General features: G+C 40.7%; 1 long non-coding RNA gene across 2 annotated transcripts in view; it reads left to right on the top strand.

Moving 5' to 3' along the window:
* LOC125616421 overlaps positions 1-24,387 on the top strand; it is a 56,714-nt gene that overhangs the window by 7,224 nt on the left and 25,103 nt on the right. Inside the window, exons 2-7 of one of the 2 annotated variants that reach the window (XR_007347048.1) lie at positions 5,381-5,491; positions 8,115-8,739; positions 15,743-15,875; positions 15,992-16,400; positions 20,803-20,985; positions 22,532-22,710. This is a non-coding gene — a long non-coding RNA (uncharacterized LOC125616421). The remainder of the gene's footprint in view (positions 1-5,380; positions 5,492-8,114; positions 8,740-15,742; positions 15,876-15,991; positions 16,401-20,802; positions 20,986-22,531; positions 22,711-24,387) is intronic. The other variant, XR_007347049.1, reaches the window with a different exon arrangement.

Genomic DNA, 24,387 nt, shown 5'->3' with positions numbered 1-24,387 from the left:
TGTAAATCAATGGATGTGTAACTGATGTGATTCTGCAATCTGTGTATGGGGTGAAGGTGGGAGTTCATAACCCACTTGAATCAAAGTGTGGAATATGATATGTCAAGAAATTTGTAATGTTTTGAACAACCCACAATAAAAAATTAAAAAAAAAAAAAAAGAAGCTGAATATCAGGAAGCTAGATAAGGCCAAACTAGGTATTTGTATCAGGGTGTCTTTGACTTCCAAGTTTACACTGTGGGATTCTATCCTCATAACCCCTTTTTGAGGTGTGCAGTGCAAATTAGAGAACTGAATGCTCCCAGAATGACTTAGTAAAGAAATCTATTTAATGTTGTTTAATCTTTTATTAAGCTCTTTCTGGTAGTATTACCATGATCAGCAGATCTATCCCATCCATATACATCTGCCCAGAAGAGTGACTGTCAAGGACTAGCACCGGTGACGATGTTGATGGTGGTGATGATGATGATAACATTTATCAAGAAACTATTATTTGCAGGTGCTTCCCATGAATTATTTCATCTGATCTTTACTTTTATCCTAAAAGTGAGTGCTATTCTTATCTCTGTTGAGTCGATGATCACATTGGGCATTGGGAGCTATCTTTCTCAAGGTCACACCACTAAGTAATGGTACAACAGGGATTGTTGTAGACTTGCCTCACCTCTTGTCCCCCCATTGGTGTCTGCTTTTTTTCTAATGCTTTCACAGGCTGCGTTTCCCTGGGGAAAATGCTACCCCTTCTGGTAGCATCAGGTAGCTAAAAAGAACTGATGATTTTCTTTGGAAGTCTTAAATGCTAGGAAGAACAGCTTCCCTTGTCAGTCCTTCAGTCTTCTTAGAATGTATGACTTTGGGAGCTAATGGAGGCTCTGCTGCCAATCAGGGAGCTCTCCCACAAGAGAGAGAGGGGAAGAGAGCTCCACCAGCCTCACTGCCAAAGTGTAGTCATTGCTCCTCATGGAACCCTGCAGACCAAGAGCAGATGATGGCTCTGAGAGATGCACATTTCAAAACTGAAGCCGTAAAGCACATTTTCCCCCTCAGCTTGCAATTGCCCCTTAATTGGACCATGAATAGCAATTACACTATAAAGCCAACAGGAATCTGTGGATAATTAGAGTGTGTCTTGGGCAGTGGGTCTTAATGGAGGAACCTGACTAATCATTGAGCGACTTTCACCCTCCACCAAGTGATAAAATTGTCATGAAATGCCTATCAATCACTCAGAGAGATTGCAAGTGTGATTTTAATTCCTGATAGAGTAGGACTAAGAAGTCTAGAAAATTGCATCCTGCCCATAAAGCTCTGTCTGTCCTTGAAGAAGTGGGAGAAGTAGAAACAAAGGTGTTTCCATGGTTTGGGAATTCAGTGTCCTGTCTGTAGCCACTTTATACACATAGCTTATCTTGATCCTCAGCATAGCTTTGTGTGGAGAATATTTTCAAGTCTCTTGCAAAATTAAAAGCACTGAGACTCAGACTAACTTACCCAAATTCATATGGCTAATAAATCACAGATCCAGAGTTTATATCTAGATTTTTGTTTCGATTTTTTTTTTGAAGCATTGGGAATGGAACACTGAATCTCATGCATGTTGAACGGAGTGTTCTACTACTGAGCACATCCCCACCCACTCTTCTAGGTGTTTTAATATCCAAATTCTATGAGCTTTTGATTCTACTATAATTACTCAATATTTATTGAGCCCCAACTACAGGCCAGCAGCTTTCCATATATCTGTTTTTTCTTCCAACAGTTATGAAAAATAGGCTTTAAAAAATTTCATTTTAAATGAAAATAAAATTTGGACAGGGATGGTTGTTCTTACAATAGACTATCACTCTTTCACCTTTCTTATTACAACACATACACACACACACAAACACCACACAAACATATACATACACATTTTTTCTATCCCTCTCTATATTTCCAGTAGCTGAAACCACATGTCTGTGTTTTCTCAAAGGCAGGTCATGAGACAATGATAAGTGAGTTGTTCTAAGAAACTACCACCAGGAACAAGGCACGGTGGTGCTCTCCTGTAATCCCAGCAGCTTGGGAGGCTGCAACCGGAGGATTGTGAGTTCAAAGTCAGCCTCAGCAACTTAGCAAGGCCCTAAGAGAGACCCTGTCTCTAAACAAAAAATGAAAAGGTCTGGGGATGTGGCTCAGTGGAAAACACCCCTGGGCTCAACCCCTAGTACCAAAAATAAAAATAAAAAAGTACTACCAGGGAAATGGAGAAATGACCTGAGAAAGGTAAGTTAGTCAAAAAAGGATTAGTTAGCAAACCAGCTATTAAAGTCAGAGCCAGGACCTATCTAGAACAACAGAGAAATTGAAAAACATTGACACATATCATTATTCCCTATCTGCTACAGTTTAGATCTGAAACACCACCAAAACCAATGTGCTAAAGATCAGGTCCTCAGCTTAGGAAGACAATGGAAACCTTTAGAAAGAGGGTGGAGCCTAGTTGGAAGCATTATGTCACTGGGGGTGTGGCCTCAAAGGGGTAGTGGGATGTCTATCTCTTCTTTTTCCCTTCACTTCCTGGCTGCCATGAGATGAGAAGTTCAGCTCTACACACTCCTTGCCATGATTTGTTTCCTCACCATAAGCCCAAAACTAATGGGGCCAATCTATTATGAATTAAAACCTAAATAAACCTTTCCTTTTTATGAGTTGATTACATCAGGTATTTTGCTACAGTAATGGAAAGTTGACCAAGATCACTGAGGGGAAACAACCTCGGTATTCATCTACCAACTGTATTAGTCAAGGTTGAGAGATCTTGGAGATGAGTGAGTAAATGTTCTAATGTGTTCAGCTTGCAGCAAAAAATAACAAAATTTGTTCCATAGCAAGAAAAGACCTCAGGCATAGGAATTCAGGCACTGACAGGTGGTAAGCATAGGGGGCAGGGCACCAATCCAATATCAAAGCAAAGAACTGGCTTTCTATGAGCCAAAGAGTAAAAGGGAAGCAGCAGAAAGCACAGCTTTGGAATCAGACAGACATGGCAAGTTATGCTTGCTTTGTGGTTTATTGGTTCTGATTGGCTAGAACCCGCTTGCTTACCCTTCTATATTCGGCATAGATCAACTTGCATGTGAGCCAGGAGGACTGAAAAACTCACATCGCAGGAGGGATTAGAAGACTCCAGGAAGCAATGCCTGTCAGATCTCAACACTGTACTTACCCAGCAGGCAGTTGCTGCTCCAGATAGACTAGTTCACCTGCCTCCCGAAAACTCCCCTAAAACCCAATATTGAGAGGTGATTTCTGCTCTAGTCAAAGTATCAGATCACTGTTCATATATTCCCTTTATATCAGTAAGGTGTAAAGTTGTGGGTTTATGGATTTCCTTGAAAATTGATTGAAATCTATTCACTTCTATTCCAGAAATACACACAAGATGCTTCTTACAGTAACAGGAAAGGTATTTCTATGATTATCTGGGGAAAATAATAAGTAGGCGGTAAGCAGAAGTATGTCTAGTGAATATGCTGTATTTTGTCTGCTGTGAGTATTCCTCAGAGTCCTAATCCTGGTGATGTAAGCCCATATGGACCCTTAGAAGAAAATCATCTGAATGGCATCTGTGAGTGACTGAGGGCTCTATAGGATCCCTTTTCTGTTTCATGGTCCCCAGCATCATCAGGACCACATGTCTCAACAGGGACAAACACATTTTGTGAATCATTTGCTCTGTTCAGCTTTGGGCCATTGGTTTTCCTTCATGTCAGCATCCTTCCAGAAAATGATTTAGGTCAAGCTCAAGGATAAATGCTGACTGGTTTATTCTCAGCTATCAAGTATAAGAAGTGATATAAAAAAGAAAGAAAGAAATAAAATAGAAGCCAAATTTGTAGTTATTTAATGGTATGGTCTGAATATCTTTTCTGTATCCCTCCAAAATTCATAAGTTAAATCTTTACCCCCAAATTGATGGTATTAGAAGGTAAACTTTTTTGAGAGTTGCTGTGGGCTGAATGTGTACCCCCAAGATTTGTGTATTGAAACTTAATCCCCATTGGGTTATATTGAGAAGTGGGGCCCTTAGGAGGTGATTAGGCTATTAGAGGTCAGCTCTGGTGAATTGTTTAGTGACTTATAAAAGGGCTCGAGGGGACAAATTTGCCTCTTCTGCTCTTCTACCACACAACATTCATCCTGCCTTGTCCCTCCATCCCCTTCCCCTCATGTAAAGATGTCTCCATGAGAAGGTGCCCTCAGTGGAGTAGAACCTCACCAGATACTGAACTTGCCAGTGCTCTGATATGGGACTTTTCAGCAACCAGAATTGTGAGGAATAAATTTCTCTTCATTATAAATTAGGTGATTGATCATGGGGCAGAACTTCCATGAATGGGGCTAGTACCCTTACAAAAGGGTCTCAAGAGAAACCCCTCACCGTTTCCCCTATGTGAAGACACAGTCAAGAAGCTTCTGTTTCTGAGCCAGAAATAGGCTCACCTCAAACACCAAATGTGCCTTGATTTTGGACACCACACCCTCCAGAATTGTAAGAAATAAATTTCTATTGCTTAAAAAACTACGGAGCTTATGGTATTTTGTGGTAACAACCCAAATAGCTAAGACACTTAACCTGGCATCGAGGTGTTCAGTCTTTCATGAAAAAGAAACCACCACCCTGCTGACATCTTGGATGTAAGTCTTCCGATTGTTCTTTGCGGAACAGAAAAACTCTGCATGAGTGTATTTATCTACTGTTTTATAATCAAATTCCTACGTGTTGCTTGCTGACGTTTCTCTTATCTAAGAAGCAGCATAGGTCAGAACTCGAGAGCACGGGGACCCATCACTTACTTGACATTGCCCTGTGTCCCCATTTTCTCCTCCCTTTATTCCCTCTTTCAATATTTTAGGACACGGAGACCTGCTCGGTATCTTCAGAAGAGGAGCAGCCCTACTATTTCTAGTTTGTGCCAAGAGGGCTGTCCCAAGTAACAATTGACTTTGTTCCACTTGGATTCTGAGTGGCCAAAGAGGGACCACTTAACCACAAGTTTACTGCAGATCAGTCCCCTGCCGGGCTCCTTTTCCATGGAAGAGGAATCTGCTACCATCTGTATGTGACAAGAGCAAGCAGCTTGGGGCCTGTTTAAGTCACTGTATGAGGATTGATTTTGCCTTCAGAGATTAAAATAGACACATTTTATGTCTTTTCCACAACTTCCCTCTTTCTTTCTTACCTTCATTTGTCCTCAATAAAGTATATAGTTATCAATAGGCCTCTCAAATGTCACACAACAAGGAAACACTCTAGAAGCACAAGAGTGGCAGAAAAATAGCAAAAGCTCCACTCCCTGCTCTCACTCCCTGCTCTCCCTGCTGCCTCCCTAGAGATCAGCATGTCTTCAAGCCATGAGAACCTAAGCCTGGGACCCAGGGAGATTTGGGTCAGGAAGCTGAGCCTCAGTTAACTGGCTGTGTGACCCGGACAAGTCCCTCTCGGTATGTCTGTCTACTCATTAGCAAAGTGGTGACAACTAAAATCTGTCCAGATTGTTGTAAGAATTAAATGAAATAATACCTATGAAAACTGGTGGTATTATAATTACCTAATAGATGAGAGGGCTTTTGCCCCACTGCTGTGAGTGCTGGGGAGTGTGTATCACTGTCTTCATTTCATAAGTTAAAGCATAACCACATTTCTAAAGATCACATAAAAGTAGAAAGACACATTTTTCAAGAAGATATATAACCAAAGGAAACATACCCAGTCTCCCTATACCTTGCTGTGACCTATGATGTGATTGTCAGATAAAGTGCAAGACATGCAATTAAATGTATCTTTAGTTAAGCATGTCCAAATAGGACAGACTGATATTACATAAAAAATTGTTACTTATGTGAACTTCAGATTTAACTGAATGGCCTATATTTTTACTTACTAATGCTGGCAACCAGCGTGTGCAGGTATCTCAGCATTCCAAGTTGCTTTACCTGGTTGAGAAGTGTAAAAGCTCAAGGGCACTGGTCAAATTAGGCTGCCCTAATTTGAATCCCAAGTCATGATGGCTGTCCTGCATAATCTTAATCAAGTTTTAGGCAACTTTGGAAAGATATTAACAAGCTTCAGGCAAGTAGACACAAATATCCTTTCATGATATGTAGATTTGCCAAAAGCAATACAATGGCAAAATGAAAACAGAGCAGCTAGAACCAGATAAATAAACCATGCTACCTCTTCATTCAGAGGCATCAATCTATAAAGGAAATTTAAAATTTTTGTTATAAGAGTGTGGAGATATACTTTTACGATATGAAGATTTGCCTGCAGCAATATAAAAGCAAAATGAAAACAGAGTGGCTAGAGCGCATAGAAGGCTTGTTACTTCTCTATCCAGGAGCATCAATCTCCAAAGGAAATTTTATTTTATTTTATTTTTTTTTGCTTTAGAGTATTTCTTTGTCTCTGCTAACATAAGATATTGGAGAAGAACACTACTCTAAGGACAGACAAGAATTGTCCAAAGAGAAGTTTCAATGTGCCCTTAAATACCTGAGCAGGGAAATCCAGAGGAAGATGGTTCTTTGGAGAGGGGTAAGGGCAGGTGCACTCTTAGAAAGATGCCTCTGGTAAAATCTGGGACCACAGTCCATATTTTATTAGATTTTATTAAAAGCATGTCTAAAAACTAAACAAATAAGGGGAGGAAAAAGAATTACTCCAACTTTAATTATCTATAACATATAGTAATGTCTCCATTCAAAGTGGCTTTAAAAGTATAATTAACCATTAATTATCTTTCATAATTCTAAAGCAAGACTTAGCTGAGGGTGCTTATGTTCCTCGTTTGTTGGGCTGGGTCTGCAGTTATCAATCATCTCTGATCGGCTGAACAAATAAGAGAACTCATCAAATGGCCTGTTGTTGGCTGGGAGCTCGGCTGGGGCTGTCAGCTGGAAAGTGTACTTGTCTCCCCCACACACACACACCGCCTCTCTGTACTGTTGGAGCGCTTCGCAGTGCCGTGACAGAGTTCCAAGTATTCCTAGTGCACAAAAGATGGATATTTCTCAAGGAACACACTTACAAATTTCCAAGGGTCTCATCTACTACTTTCTATTAGTGACATCAGATCAAAAGGCCAACTTACCTTCACAGAAAGGGGAATAGGACTTATCACAAATGAAAAGGGGAGGAAAAAGAATTACTACCACCTTTAATTAGCCACAGTTCCCCCACGACCATGAAATTTGCTTTCTTCTCACATGTAAAATATTCTCCTCCATATTCCAAGAATCACAAACAACAACAACAACAACAACAACAACAACAACAACAAAACTTATCCATTTACAACATCAGACTTAGGCTTAAAGTCCAGGATCTTGTCATTTAGTCAGGTTCAAGAGCCCATGAGAAACTTACTCTGGGTGTCTTTGCTTGGAACTCCTTTAATATGGTTCTTTTTTGTTTGATGGCTTGTGAATTAGAGAAACAACCCAATATACAGTGCTGAGAGAGGACCAAATGAAGTAGAAACTTATGTTCAAAAAGAGAGGATATGGAGACAAACAAATACGACTCCCACCCGATAACCATTCTCAACTTCAGCCAGGCCTGTGTCATCTCTCCTTGCTCTGGGCTATGCATTGAATAGGATCCAGTTTTCCTACTGGGTGATGGCTCTTCAAATACCTTAGTTTCGTCTTCTGAGCCCTCAGTTCCACGCTCTGGGTCATCTGTCCTGTATTGACTTTATTATTGACTATATTCTTGATGTTCTGGCATCGGGGGCCTTGACCCTGGAGAGGCTGCCTCTTCCAAAGAGAGCTAAGTTTTATAGGTATCAAATTAATTCCCTGAGATCATGACTTGGATATGTAAATCAACCACCTCCTATATCAAATTCTCACACATCAAACCATTATTCATTCAGTCCCTGTCAAAAATCATGCAGGGACTAGATTACAAATGGCTACTAGGGATCACTCCTATTAACCAGATCCTGCTCCAAATTATTCAAACTCTCTAGTCCTAAGCTCACTAGGAGAGCCTAACCAGCTTTATCCATACGTTCCTGGAAAAACTCCAATAAAGGCTTGGGGTCATGCCCTCTCCTTCCAGCTCTCCTTACTTCTTGACAGTCTCATTGCTTCGCCATATGGTCCTGCATGACACAGAATGCCTCCAGTTTCTAAGAATCTGTGAGTATAAAATTCTTTTATGAAAACCACTTCCATGTTTATTGTCTATGCATCTGAAAATGTCTTTTTTACATAAGAAATGGTTCATGTTCATAATGGAAGAGCTTTCTCAGGCTGCTTCATGTCCAAAGAAGATTGGGTGTATAGGGGCCTCCTAATTTTCCATTAGCTGAGATTCAGTCAGGGATGAAAATCTACTACTACTAACATGGAATAAGAAACTTGCTATGGAAGTTAAACCTTCCACATCTGTGAGGTCTAGAAGGTAAGTAAAAATCTAGGAGAAATTGGATGATCAGTGGAGAGTCGCAAACTAGGTGTCATGGAGATATGGAGCAGGTGTACAAGTTGAAGAGTGCTGGAAAAGCACCAAAGTAAACTGGGAAGATAATCTAGGGCAAATACTATGGAACACTATAGTCTTCTGCACAGGTGTTGCCCTTGAGGGACTGCAGAAAAGAGTCTGATGGTGGTGAAGACCATGATTGAATAGCATTTGGAGAAGGAGCTGGATACAGAGCACTGGAGCTAAAGACCAGTTGGAAGTAAGTTTAGGACCTTCTGCATTTGTCTTTCACTAAATATTTGGCCAACCTGCTTTTATATCAGACTTTCGATTTTTCTCTGCTTTGCTGTGAATAGGGCTTCCCACTGCCTATGACATAAGTCTTTATTTCTCCTTTCTTTGCATTTGGTGGACAGAGTTGATTCATAACACTGGAATAATTCTCACTGTCTCAGTATTATCTACCCACACCTTTGCCATGTGGTCCAAGAGAGACTATTTAGCTGACAGAACTGTGATATAATTTAAAGCCTGGTCTCTTTTGGAATCATTTATCCCTGTACCTTTCCTTCATCCCTCCCTTTCTTTTTGCTTTCAAGACCTTTGTCCCCACCCCCTTTTTTAAACTCAATGCCTATGTGTCTGACTTACCGAACACTGTGCTAGGTACAGGGGTAGCTCCCACTATGAGTGATAGGGTATAGTTGTACCTGCACTTGTTTGAATCTGCCTACCTCATTCATGCAACTAACAGTTGTCATTTGAAGTATTATTTGCAAAATTAGATTTTGTGCAGGTGTTGTGGAGGCCCCCAGATCATTTTCTTGTAGAGAACAGAAGACACAACCACCAACTAATAGGAAAAATAGATATTGGAAAGGCCATAGGGGTTTTGAAGATAACCTGTTGTAAGGGATTGTTTTTGAAAAGATAGGTTATAGGGAGTCCTTTAATGCTTATCTATGGACTGGGACTTCTTCCTGCACCTAATGGAAACTCATTAAAGATTTTTGTACTGGGAAAGATTGTGGTAAGACTTGAGCTTTAGGAAAGTTTATCAGACCATGCAATGGAAACATTAGAAAGTGGGCATCACTGGAGTTAGGTTTGTCAGCTATCATTTAGTAGCTAGGGGAAGGAAGAACTCTCACTAAATCAATTATCAAATAAATCTTGGAGCTATGGTGTCCATGGCCCTGGGCTGATGCAAGTAACTCTGAGCTTTCACAGTTGTGGGCACAGGCGTTCAGGGAAATCATCATGCCATCTGGTTGACGGTAGTAAAGCTTCACTACTCTAGAGCCAGGGTACTGGAATTTCAGACCTGCTGAAAGGCAGGGAATCTGAAGGACTCAGGAGACCATGTCACAGAAGATAAATTCACTTGGTAACACAAGGGCAGTAAACTGTTCCTTTGGCCATGTCCTTTCTGACAAATGAAACTTCTCTTGCAACCAGATCAATAGTTACTGCACTAAAGAATTGTTGGAGAAAAATTTTAACTCAGTGGAGCTTATTTCCTATAAATCATCTTTACTTTTACATCCATTTATTCACACATATTGGTGAAACATGTGCTGTTAGTCAGGCTATACAGAGAGCATTAATGGTGGCTTGAAGGGAGGGTGTGCTGGAAAGAAACAGTGGACCATGCTGAGAGTTCTTCTGGGATGACAGGGAAGTTCCTTTCCAATAGGGTGGGTGCATGGAGTGCCCCATGCCAGGCTCAGTACCCAAGCTAGTCCATGGAAAACTAATGAAAATTGGGAAAATGTGGGGAACATTTTTTAGAATTAAACATAGTTTTCTAGAGATTATTCTTTATTTTGAAATGATGCCCTTCTTGTTTTTGGGTTTTTTTTTTTTTTGGTGTGTGTGTGTGTGTCTTCTTCTTCTTAGAAAATAATAGTGATGGTAGGTCATAGTGTTCTTTCCTTTCCTTTCCTCTTTCTTTCTTTATTCCCTTCCTTCCTTTTTTCCTTTCCTCATTTCTTCCTTCCTTTTAAAGTAAAAATGTCTTACTTGACAAAATTAAACACTGGCAATCTTACATTAATGCCTTCCCTGGCCCATGTCTCTGGGGTGGAAATCACTGCCTGGAGAAAGAGTCCATGCACAGCGGCTTTTGTACTGTTCAAATGTTTATCACAGACTTTCAAAGGCAACGATGGTATTCCTTTCAAGGTTCTACATGACAGAACAGGAAAGGTCATCTAATAGGTAAGTATACAATATGCTGCATCAGGATCCAAACCTACTAAAACATTGGCCAGTACCATCAGGGAGGGTACTGGCTGCACAGAGGAGCAGGTGGTGGCTCAAGAGGCATGATCCAGACCACTACTAGACACCAGGTCTGGGATGGGCCAGCCAACTCCAAGAGTAGCTCTGACAGGGGAGTCAAGGAACTAGTGTCCAAGATGCCAATCCATTATTTTCTAAAATAAAACAAATGAAACCCAGCTGTATTGTTACAAAAGAGATATCTTAGGGGGAAAAAAGGACAGAGTAACCTAAGAAAACTCATAAACATGTTTATGATAAAGACTTTTGAATTTTTTATGGGTTCCACCATGGAGCAAAACTAAGACTAGCTAATGAGAATACAAGAAACCCAGCTGATCTTGCTATCAGAGAACCAAAATATCCTGCAGATACTAGCATTTTCTCCAAATGGAATACATTGTTGCCTTGCCTACTTCCTCATTCTGTTTATAGTTCTTTAATAGCCAGAGCTTATCTTGGAACTCTTGGTGCACCCTCAAATCTTCAGCTGGTACAGAGCCTAATTTGTATTGTGGGACAGATAGGTGTGTGTTAAAATTTTTAATTATGTTTTTATTGGTGCATTATAATACATGATAGTAGGGTTCGTTGTGATATATTCATACATGCACATTTCCCAGTACCTTCCCTTTTCCCTCTCCTTCCTCCACCTGATCCATTTACTGATCTATTATTATTGTTGTTATTACTGGCATTATTATTTAATGCATTATAATTTTATATACATAAGCAGGATTTGTTTAGTATATTTGTACATGGACATAGCATAATTTGGTAGATTTCACTTCACAGAACTTTCCCATGCATTCCCCCTCTCCCTCCCTTTCAAGACCCTTCTATTCTACTGGTTATCTCATCTATTTTCTTGAGATCCCTTTGTTTTATTCCCATTTTTATGCTTCATTTTCTTTGTCCATTCATCTGTTGATGGACACTTAGGCTGGTTCCATAACTTGGCTATTGTGAATTTTGCTGCTATGAACAGTGGGATGCATGTATCACTATAGTATACTGATTTTTGTTCTTTTGGATAAATACCAAGGAGTGGAATAGCTGAGTGATATGGGCGTTCCATTTCTAGTCTTTTGAGAAATAATAATACTGATTTTCATAGTGGTTTTACTAATTTGCAGCCCATCTACTAGTATTCCTTTCACCTCATATCCTCTCTAGCATTTATTATTATTTATTCTTGATGTTTTTCATTCTAACTGGGCTGAGATGAAATATCAGGGAAGTTTTCATTTATGTGTCCCTGATTTCTAAGAAAGAAAGTTGTTGGACATTTTTTCATGTATTTGTTGGCCATTTGCATTTCTTCTTTTGAGAAATCTTTTACTTCATTTGCCCATTTTTATTGAGGCTTTTTTTTTTGGTGTTAAGTTTTTTGATTTGTTCATATATTCTGGATATTAACCCCGTGTCCCAAGAGTAGCTGGCAAAGATTTTCTCCCATTCCATAGACTGTCTTGAACACTGTTCACTGTTTCCTTTGTTGTACAGAAGGTGTTAAATTTGATGTCATCCCATTTGTTGAGTCTTAATTTTTTTCCTTTATTTTTTAAATTTTATTTTTTGAGTTTTAGGAGTTTTTTAAGAAAGCCAGTGCCTGTGTCTAACTGTTGTAGTGTTGACCCTATGTTTGGTTTGAATTAGATAATTTTACCTATTTCAGTGTTGATTTGAGTCCAACGTGGCAGTTTCTCCTAAAATTATTTTGGGGCTCACTCGGTATAGTTGATTTACAAGTAGGAATCCCTGAGGACCCTTAAATCTTAACTCATATTAATAAACTTTCTGTTTCTGCAGCAAAATACCTGAGAAAATCAACTTATAAAGAGAAAAGATTACTTTGGCTCATGGTTTCATGGTCAACTGGCCCCATTGCTTTCGACTGATAGCAAGATACCACATCATGGTGGTGAGAGCGTATTAGAGTACAGCTGCTCATCTCATGGTGGGAAAATCAAAGAGAGAAAGAGATTAGACCAGGATGCCATAATCTCCTTCACTGGCATCCCTAAAATGACCTAAAACCTCCCACTAGGCATTACCTCTTGAAATTTCTACCCAATAAGGCCATAGGTTGGGGACCAAGTTCTTAACAAACAAGCTTTTAGGGGGTACTTCATATTCAAACTATAGCACTTGTATTCCTAAGGTCCATGACCTTTTGAGGCTAACTTAGTTTCTCCATAAGTACAGAATCAGCAAGATTCCACAAATCTTAAATGTGAGTACTTAAGGATAAGTAAGGATCAGATGTTTTTGATGCTGCTCTTACTGCTACTTGTTGATATTGATTGACAATGATTAAGGGTCAATGGAACTGCATTGGAGCAGCAGGAAGAACATAAGTCAGCTTGTAAGGGTTACAAAAGGGTTAAGGGAGGGAGTGGTATTTGTATTGAATTTGCCAAATGAGTAGAAGGTTGGGACAGGAGTTGAGAGCAGGTCATGTTGGTAGGGCTGCTGGAAATGTTAGGGACAAGAAGTTTTGTGGACCCTGAAGTCCATCAGTATGATGTGAGCAAAGATTTTGAGAGACAGTGGAAGTTACAGGGAACAAGACAATAAAAATAGATGAAGGATCCTGACGGTCTTAGAGGGAGGACTTGGAGCATCCCAGGAGCAGCTGGGCTTCCTATCAGGGTAATCCCTTCTGTGGACCATGGCGACTTAGAAATATATAACTTTCACATCTTTAAACCCCACATGTTCTTGGATAATCTTCAAAGTATGATGTATGCAAAGGAAAGTCTTACAATGACTCAAATTTCTGGTTTGTTCTCTACTATGTGAGAAATGGAACATTGGAAATTATGTCAGGAAAAGACCTTTATTTCCCCTGCTTTGAAAAAATTTCCCTTCTCTTTTCTCTGCTTGTGTCATTTAATTGGTGATAGGATCACAAATTTGACAAATGAGCAGGTGATCTGCTTTTAGCATAACAACAAGGGCAGTTTTTAAAAAGTACATATTTTGTATTTATAAATGAGCTTGGCTTCTTGTTTTCTAAATCTACGTAAGACATTTCAAATGGGCCCCCATTGTAGAGAGTAAACACTCCCCCCTATAGTTCCTTCTCCTTGCAGGGCTCCTACAGCTGAGACTGTATATGGGAAAATTGTATTTTGATAGATATTTTGAAAACTAGGCTCCCTTCATCCTGTATTTATCAGCAGCTATTATAATTTTACTGAGAATTAACATCAGACATTGGGATGAGAATCCTCGGTCCACCAATATATAATTCTTAAAGCCCTGAAGTGATTTTAATGCATTAATTAGAAGCCACCGCCTGAGTCCAAGATTAGACTCCTCTCCTTTTCTTTTTTAGTAGAAAGCGCAAGAAAACTAATGATTCTTAAAGCCATTGGAGTGAGAAGGGATTGTCCAGAAAAGATGGATATGTTGTGGGGTGAGAGAGAACAAGATGCCAAGCAGAGAATTTGCTCATCCACATGATGAACACACCCAGGCAGCCTGTGCCTACCACAGGTGCTGGGGCAGAGGGTGAGCTTACAGGAAATGATATGGAATCTTAAAAAGAACAGAAGGGAAGATGGAATCCTTTAGCCAAGAAACCTCCCAACCATGTCTGAGCCCTCCCAGGTGTGAGGCTTGTAACATTTCTCATAAGAAAATGACCTTATAGGTTATCTTAGTTAATATTGTGATGCCATAACAGACTACAACAAAATCAGGAAATTATGCAGAAAGAAATGCATGGGCTTACTGTTCTGGGAGCTGAGAAGTACAAGATCAAGGGGCTGGCATGGGGTGAGGGCCTTCTTGTTACATCATAGCATGGCTGAAGGCATTCCCCAGTGAAAGGGCAAAGAGACAGCAAGAATGAGTGAAAGCCAGAGAGCTGGGCAGACCCTCCCATCCCCTGCAGTAGGAAACCTACTCTGCAGTAAAAACATATCCAGTCCTGAGGGTGGATCCCCCCCCCCAAAAGCTCCCGCCTCCTGGTGCCATCACAAAGGCAATTCATTTCCACAAGAGTTTTGGAGGGAACAAATAGCACAGATAAGACTTCTCCTTCCTTCCTATACACATCACTCCTGTCCTAGGTGATCTGGGAGCTCATCACCTCTTCTTTGGGACTCTGCAGTCTCTTTGGAAGGTGAACCTGGCTGCCAGCATTGTCACAGGCAAACAAAGTCCCACCGGTTTTCTGAAGCATAGTCCCCCAGCTCTCTTGTGCTTGGGCTTCTGTCCATTTTCTTCCTTTCTTGTCTCTTCCCTTGCAAAGGGACTTTAAAGAACTCTAAATAAGTATGAGCCTGCAGAGCAAACTACTATGACAGTAAAATGACTGTGGTTACAAGTGCTACTTATTCAAAATCAAGTCCTGCTGGTAGGACTTGAAGAATGGGATTAAATGTTTTAAAACAGTGCCTCATTTTATCCTGATATGAAAGCCAAGAGAAAGCAGGTTACTATATCCAGTTTGTAGTTGAGGGGATGGAAAGTCTGGGGGACATGTCTGAGGTCGCAGGAACAGTAGGTGAAGAGGCAGGTGTGAAAGTCAGTCTGACTCTAAGCCTCACGCACGACATCACCTTGAATGCTGACAGTGAGCAGGTTACAGCCCTCTCCCCACAGATCACAGACCCACTTGAGCTTGAAATCCAGGATGCTTCTTTGATATCTTTTGACCTCAATCATTCTTCCATGTCTGGTTTTCTGGGTTTAATTCCTGTGACTCTTGATGAAAAGAAATCACAAGTTTACCACTAGACCTTGCCAGAACCCACGATGCTCCCTAGGGCTCACACCACAGTGAATGTGGACTTCAGATCTGCCTTACAGAAAGCTGCTCACAGGCTAGCTTCAGTTTTCTCATGGAAATAACATCTTGCTCATGCAGCTATGGTGAGGGTTAACTAAAATCTTATATGTAGAAGACTGAACCTGTTGCAAAGGATGTGCCTAGAAAATAAAGGTCTGATTTCATGCCTTTCCAGCTTCCAGCTTACTTGGACCAGACAGGCTACATTCAGCAGAGCCCCAGTAGAACACTGTCCCAGGTCATGGCCAGAGACAGCATCTTGCAGCATTGGAGGGATTGGAGATGCTTTGCCTGATGATTGCTCACAGGTTGGTTTCCTTGTTCTAGTCCAGTGCTTGGGTGTTCCCTCTGCCTCTCTCATCATAGAGAGAAACTTATGGTCTCACTATAACAAAAGAAAATGTCCCTATTCTTATTTTTTCAGAGGGAGCAAGGTGATGCCTAAGCAGATTGGCTTGTGATTCAAACCAGAGGAGTGGGACCAGCCGAAGGCAGTGGGTTGGAACCTGCTGATTGTGATGTTGGGGTCAGAAAGTTAGGTGGAAATGACCTCCAGCTTGTCACTTAACTGTTTTCAATTTGTTCCTTTACTTCTCTTCAAAACCCTGACTCCGAATGTTTTGAAAGTTACACCCCATAAATAATACCTGAGAAGTATTTGGTCCCTGCCTGGTTGACAGGAAACGGTTAATGCCTGAGGGCTCTCTCTTCTCCCATTTATGTCCTTGTCATGTTCAGATGCAGGCATCTGCAAGGGAGTGCACTCTGGCCTGAAGGATTTGAAAGATTAACAAAATGAGCCTCGACTACAGCGGATCCCAGACTCTGTCCAGGTGAGGGATGCACCTCACCCGAGGTGCTGCTGCCCGCAGGCATGGAGGAAGCAGAATGAAGGATGTGTCATCTCCCTCCCCAGCACTGGCGGAGGGTGAGGTCAGAGAGGCAGAAAATCACACTCACCAGGAGCCGTTCTTCATTTTCTGCAATGAAATTTGGGAGGATCATCTTCAATCAGTGTCATTCCCTAGAAGAAAAGCAGCCACTTTTATGTGTTCATTCTGATTTTCCGCAAAGGGAAACCTTGATGAGGCTGTCCTTTGCATCCGTCCTCCCCACCTGAAGCACCTGTCACCTCCTCCCAACATGCTCCAAGTGCAGCTGTGGATGGGGGAAAGCTGCTCTGTGTCAACCCTGTTTCTACCTTGTTTCTTGAAGGTGCTTTTTAAAATTTCTCTCCGGCACCCTTTCCCATCCACTGAAGCTCCTTAAGGTTTTGTGTCTGCCTCCTGCAACACAGCTGCCATCTAAGGGACTTGATAACACCCCTACCCCAGCATTCACCATGGCTGGCCTGATTCCTGAGCCCTGCCACTATCAAAATACCTAATACTTCCCTCATTTACGTTTTCCCTCACTTTCAGAGCAGGAGAAATTCTCTTTCTAGCCATAAGCTTATACTCCTGTGTATGATTCCAAAGTGCCATTTTGCTAAATTGCCTTATATTCCTTGACCTGAGACCCATCACTGTGACTCACATCTTTAGATGACTATAGTAGTCCATAGGTGAACTCAAGTTTAATCTATGACGTCATTCACTCACATGGCCCTTTTACACCCTTTCCACTGCTGTGGTCCTGATGTAAGCCATTCTCACAGGTCAGCTGCAATGTCATAACTGCTCACCTGGACTGCCTGCTCCTGGTACCTTCCCTGTTTCCCTCCCGAGTCGAGTCGGAGCCTTGGCAGCTGAGGGACTCACCAAACAAGAGCAAGCTGCTCGAATCCTTCTGGCTGCTCTCCCCATCTCTGGGGTGGAGAGAGACTTTGGCAGTTTATCTCCTGCCCCATCCTGCCCTGCCCACTCTCCAACCTCACCTCCTACCCCTTCCCTCCTACCCACCCCACTGAGTGATTACGCCTCACTGTCCTTGAACAGGGCAGGTGTACCACTACTTCAGAGGAATGCTTATCTCCCAGAAATCCACACAGATTTTCCCCCTCAAACACCACCCTTTTATTGAGGTCTTCAGTAAATATCTTACTGTAAATTACAGTCCTTATCTTCCGTCCTCTGGCATCAAACATTCTTATTTGGCTTCCTTGCTTTATTGTTTTCTTCACAGTACTTACCATTTTCTACCATACTGTACATTTTACTTAACATTTTTTTTTGTCTGTCTCCTCCCAAGTGATTTTAAGGTCCAAGAGAATGGGGGTTCTTATCTATATCCCAGAACCTAGAGCACTTCCTGGCACATAGTAAGGACTCAATAAATGCATATTGAATAAATAGACTCTAATTGCTGCCATGATAGGCCTGCTCATCTCTCCATCTATTTCTTCAGCTTTATTCCTCATTGCAAGGCACGTCATGGTCTTGTGACTGGCCCTATAGGCTGCATACAGCAGGGAGAAGATAAGGAAAGGGCATGACCCCTCTCCTTAGGAAACAAATCTACCCAGACTTTTCCCCAGTCATTATTTATGTCCTGCCTTTAACTAGATTTTTTGTGACCATGTGTCACTGACTTTAAGGGGCTCTATGAAGAGCAGATGACCTTGTGCACACCTGTTCCCCATTCAAGGTCCATGTTCTATTTGCTGACAGTCGGCTATCATGGAGATGAAGGATGGCACTGTTATTATTACAAGTTGTCAAGAAACCTCATTGGCTTGATCAATCCAGGCAACCTTTATTTAGAGGGAAGAGAAAAATCAGTCAAATCAGTTATTTGACAAGGTGTCAAATACACAATCACTTGTTTGACTCAAATGAAATTTGATGTCAGGTGGGTTGGTTGTGTTTAGATACTTGCCTTCCTTCTGAGACTATGAAGAGCACACATACTCAGTTTTGAACCCTTAGAGAAGGAGCCCATACTTGCTTCAAAGCCCATACTGGTCTGAAAAACTAGAACTACTCTTTGTGGATGGACTTGTGGAGAATATTCCTAACTACTTCCTATGCCAGTATATTTGAGCTTCAGTAGTTATCCTCTGAGAGACTGCAGCTTCCTTGGAGTGGGGAACTAGTATTTGCAGAGTGGCTGAATGCAATAGCATTTTACATGCACGCTGTTACTTATTTCTCAGAACAACCTCATAAAGTAGGTTTTAGTATCACATTTTATTGTTAAGAACATGAGGATCTAGACAGGTTCAGCAATTCTCCAAAGTCACTTGATGTGCAGTGACAGAGCTGAGATTCGAACAAAGTTCTGTTTGATTGAATTTCAAATTCCTTTAGTGAATCACTCTGTATCCCTAGTCCTCATTCTTCATCCTCCAGGCTAGTTCTGTAGGAAGTTGGGTAAGAGCTGTGTTTAATATAGTCAAAAGTTGAGAAGGAAAAACAGATTCCAAACCCTCTTCCTTTTGTTGGTGTGATCCTTGGAGTGCATTTGTTCTCCTGTTGTGCACACAAGAATTGGGGTACAGGCAGTCATTAGTTAATATCCAATGTCAACCATTACTTATATAATTCTATGTTAAGATTCATCCAGTTGCTAGAGAGAAAAATCCCTTTTATTGAGGTCTTCAGTAAATATCTTACTGTAAATTATAGTCCTTATCTTTTGTCCTCTGGCATCAAACAGTCACATCATTCATCAAACAAATGATCCAAAGGAAATCCATTATTAGCTCTCAAAAAAATCTTATGGTTTGAACCCACTTTAGCAATGGTAGAATAGAGATACTTAAACTACAGTGCTAAAACTATGTCCCCCTTTATCTCCTGTCTCTATTTTCTTTAATGTTAGCCTTTTGTCAATAGTTATCCCTTTGAGGTGGCAAGATTATCACAATTATACTTAGCTTACTTGAGCAATCCCAGAAGAAAGAGATCATTTCATTCCAATATTTCCAGAAAAATCCAGGAACTCAGTTTCACTATTGACTTGAGCTATGTGCCTATCCCTAAACTCAAATGATAGCCAAGACAATAGAGCTAACTAACCAAGCAGAGATCACAGATTGGGGTGGGTCAAATTCAAACTTCATGTACTAAGGTCCCGGGGATTTGGCTTGTGGTAGAGTGCTTACCTGGTAGGCACAAGGCCCTGTGTTCAAATTTTAGTACCACAAAGCAACCATCACCAAACCAAATACAAAACAAAATGCTTGTGCTAAAATTTAGAGAAAGGGATCTCCAAAAGCAAATCAGGGTATTATGGCCAGAAGAATGGTAAATGGATGCTGGACAGGAGGAAAATTAAAAACATTCACTAAACCAGCTGTGTTTACAGCATGTCCTCTATGTGTATCAATTTCCTTATCTGTAAAACAATCATGTCAAGTGTCTCACAACATGTTTTAAGGATCGGATGAGATAATGTTTGAAATTGCAGGGCACAATGCTTGGTGCTTTGTAAATGCTTCAAATAGTATATTATTACTTTATATTACAACGCCCCAGCCCCTGTGACTCCTACACATTCCTACATGCAACAGGATTGCCTTGTTCTCCTCCTGCCTCTGGTTCCTTGTTTAAATAGCTCAGAATTTCTCAGACAATTGTTGGAATTTTTGATGGCCAGAAGGTCCGTGGGAAGCTGGAACTTTCAAAAAGGCTGCTACAAAAGCTGTTGGCATCCCTCGTTTTTTTCAACTGGGGGTGTGCATTATGATTTGTGCAGACACAGTGTGAAGCAGAGGTACACATCTCATTATCCTATTAATTCTCTAACATGTTGCTATTTGGCCATAATCTCCTTTCCCCAAAGACAGGGAGGGAGAAGGAGACAAAAACAGTGACACAAATAACAGATTGTGCTTTGATACACATGAAAGATCCGGGGGTGTGTGGCAGGGGAATAACATCATCTGTAGCAAATACTTATTTCTTAAAACCTGGTCCCTCTAGCAATTAACTGATTGGGGAATATCTTTGAGGGGAAGTCATATTAAATAAACTGAGGAGATAAGCTTCTAGGGACAGCTTTCTCTTCCCTTTCTTCAAAATCTGTTCTGTAAATATTTCAGGATAAGTACTGAAAGCTGACTTTGCCTCTCTGGTGGCAGATAGCATTGTTTTAGGAAATGAATTTTATAGGCAAAAATCTCCAAAATGCTTTAAAAAAAAAACAAATTATTTTTCATTGATGGAAAATAAAAATGGCATAAGAAACAAAGGATCACAAGGGAGCAGGTGACCATGACATGAACAATCTAATCTTTACCTTTTGTTTCTGATACATTCTTCATCTGAATGTAAATTTTTTTTCCCATTTCAGATAAAGAAGGTGTGCGGTGATCCATGCTTTTGTTGAACCAGCATTTGTTCTAGAGTCTTCAGCTGTATCTATAAATAAAATGTACATAGTCCTACTTTTAAGATTTTGTTATACTTTGGGTTAGAATGTCCCCCAATGGTTGGTGTGTTGGTGTGTTCGTCCCCAATGCAGTGATGTTCAGAGGTAAGGGGCTCTTGGGAAATGATTGAATCATGACGGCTCTTAATCCATTGATGGGTTCATAATTGAATGGACTGTTGGAAGTAGTAGAAACTACAAGAGCATGAGTTTATGTTTTAGTCAGCTTTTTTTTGCTGCTGTGACTAAATATCCTGACCAGAACAGTTGTAGAGGAGGAAGAGTTTATTTGAAGGCTCATGATTTCAGAGGTCTCAGTCCATAGAGAGCAGGCTCCATTCCTTGGGGATGGAGGTGAAGTAGAACATCATGGTGGAAGAGTGTGGTGGAGGGAAGCAGCTTACGTGATGATCAAAAAGCAGAAAGAGGGAGACGGAGGGAGAGAGGGAGGGAAGAAGGGAGAGAGAGTAAGAGAGAGAGAGAGAAAACGCTCCACTTGCCAGATACAAATATATACCCCAAAATCACACCCCTGGAAACCTACCTCCTCCAGTCACATTCCTACCTGCCTTCAGTCACCACTCAGTTAATACCATCAGGTGATTAATCCACTGATTGGGTTAAGACTCTCACAACCCAATCATTTCTCCCCCAAACATTTTTGCATTGTGTCACACATGATCTTTTGGGGGACACCTCACATCCAAACCATAACAGCTTACTTGTGGGATGTAGGCCACTGGGAGCATGCCTACAAGGGCATATTTTATCCCCAGTCTTGTCTCTTCTCTTCTCTGCTCTTCTCTCTCCTCCTCTCCTCTTCTCTTTTTCCCACTCCTCTCCTTTCCCATCTCCTTCTCCCCAGGCTGCCATGAAGAGAGAAGTTCTGCCATAACACATCTTCTCCACCATGATGTTATGCCTTGTCACAGGCTTGAAAGCAATGGAACCATTTGACTATGAACTGAAACCTCTGAAAGTATGAGCCAAAATAAACCTTTATTCGTTTAAGTAGTTTTTATCTGGTATTTTTGTCATAGCAATGAAAGTTGACTAATAGATCTTACACTCAGTGGGCTGGTGCTGTAGCTCAGGGGCAGAGCATTTAACTGTAGGCGTGAGGTCTTAGGTTCAATCCCCACTGCTGAAAAAAGAAAATTCAGAGATAAAAAGTGAAGCAAAAGAAATATCATGCAGGAATAATCATAAACCAAAGAGGTGAGGTAGGTTTAAGTGATAGAGTGTTTAGATGGCAACTTTGGGCCATGTGGTTATACAAGTGAGCTGACACACCACTAGATCCTATTTAGAAGTTGCTGTACTTATCCTCCAGCACCTGGAGAATAAGTCTATGGCCAGAAGCTTAAACCTCAACTTCAGGAGGATTGTCCTTGGCTGATAGGAGATGACTATGAGACAATCAACCATGGGTTGATACAGTAGAGAAAAACCTGTTCCCTTACTTAAAGTCTGACCACCCATAAGGAGTAACTAACTTATGCTCAAGACCCACCTTGACCATTATAATCCACAGGTCAATCCAAGACTAGACATTACCTAAAACCACATCTAAGACTCCATTTTGATATCTGTTTCCTTTCCTTTTCCTGCCTTTCTCCCTTTTCTAATTTTTTCTTACGTCTGTTTCTAGGAAACCCAAACCAAGACAGCAGTAAAGGAGAACCTCTTTTGATATGATACATATGCTGGGAAATGAGTGATAAGAAATAACCAGACCTGTAAACCTCTGATGGAACAAGCTCCACATGCTGAAAGAACCAAGAGATCATGGGTGCTGAGCATTAAAAAAGAAGGAGAGTTTAGGAAGAGGTATGTCTGAGACTTTAAGGTCTAAACCTAGATCTCATAGGATAGGAGCCTTGTCTCAGGGATTTTAGTCAAAGTATAATGGGAAACAGGAAGTTTTTGGAAGCTGAGAATTCTGACTTGTATTTTAAAAGAATATCTCCAGAGATCAGATAATCCTGAGGTCAAAGTAGAAGCAGGGAGACCTGTTATGATACTTTGTAAGTAGGGACCTTGATTTGGACAAGTAACATCTATTTTATCTGTTATATGCTAGGCAATTTACATATATTCCTGAATTCTACTAGCAGCTCTGTTAGGTGAATGCCATTTTAGAGGTGAGGAAACTGAGTTTTAGTTTTCTTAAGTGGCTAATGTGAAATTACACAGCTGTAGGTGGTATATCTAGGATTTAAACCAGACTATCTGCCTCTAAAATCTGTGGGTTTTTTTTTCCTTTTAAATTATACTACCCTTTCTTGTCCAATTTCCTTGTATTTATTTTCTCTAAAAATAGTTAAATTATTTTTGGCTTGCCTAGTTGGGGTTATCAGTCTTTGAAACATTTCCTATTTCCCTGTTGAAGCATCAATCTGTTGGGTCCCTCAGTCTGTTAGGGCCCCTGAAACACTGGTTGCCATTATCCAAATACATCTGTTTGTAATTATAAGATGCCCTTACACTTCCCCTTTTTGTCAACATAATTACTCTCACTCATGAACACTGCCCTGACCAGCCCAGGGACCCACTCCCCTGCCAACTGCAATAGCTGATTTCCAAAGCCCCTGCCACTCCAGTCCAAACATATGGACCCCCTTCTCAGCTCCAAGAACTAGAAGGTTTGGATCCAAAAACAATGTAAATGGAAGTTACTTCTGTCTTTATCTCTGTCACCCTGGCAATGCAAGAAATGGTTAAGTTAACTAGGGCCATGTTTGGAATTGTAACAAAATCAATGACTTTGTCATCCAGAGGGAAATTTTTAATTAATATTTAAATCAGAAGTGATCCTCTTGCCATAGACAGCCATGGCAATCCAAACCTTTTCCTCCCAACATGAAGCAGATAGAAGAATTAGAAGCCAAGTCTTTTTCCAAGAATTGGGTTAGAATTAGGGAAGAAAATGGGAGCGAATCTTTGCCACAAGCACATCAGATAGAGCACTCATCTCTAGGAAAAAAAAAACCTTAACACCAAAGAAACAAATAACCCAATCAATAAATGAGCCAGGGAACTGAACAGATACTTCTCAGAAGATATATATAATCAATCAATAAACATATGAAAAAATGTTCAACATCTCTCTTAATTAGAGAAATTCAAATCAAAACTACTATAAGATTTCATCTCACTCCAGTCAGAATGGTAGTTATTAGGAATACAAACAACAATATGTGTGGGAGAGAATGTGGGGGAAAAGGTATACTCATACATTGCTGGTGGGACTGCAAATTGGTGCAGCCAATCTGGAAAGCAGTATGAAGATTCCTTGGAAAACATGGAATGGAACCACCATTTGACCCAGCTATCCCATTCCTCAGTTTATACCCAAAAGACTTAAAAACAGCATACTACAGGGACACAGCCACATCAATGTTTATAGTAGCACAATTCACAGTAGCTAAATTATGGAAACAACCTAGATGCCCTTCAGTAGATGAATGGATAGGGAAACTTTTGTATATATATATATATATAATG

The sequence above is a fragment of the Marmota marmota genome, unplaced genomic scaffold (genome assembly GCF_001458135.2).
Source record: "Marmota marmota marmota unplaced genomic scaffold, marMar, whole genome shotgun sequence".
Classification (NCBI taxonomy): domain Eukaryota; kingdom Metazoa; phylum Chordata; class Mammalia; order Rodentia; family Sciuridae; genus Marmota; species Marmota marmota.
The sequence above is the reverse complement of the archived record's forward strand: the minus strand, read 5'-3'. Positions and strand labels throughout refer to the sequence as shown.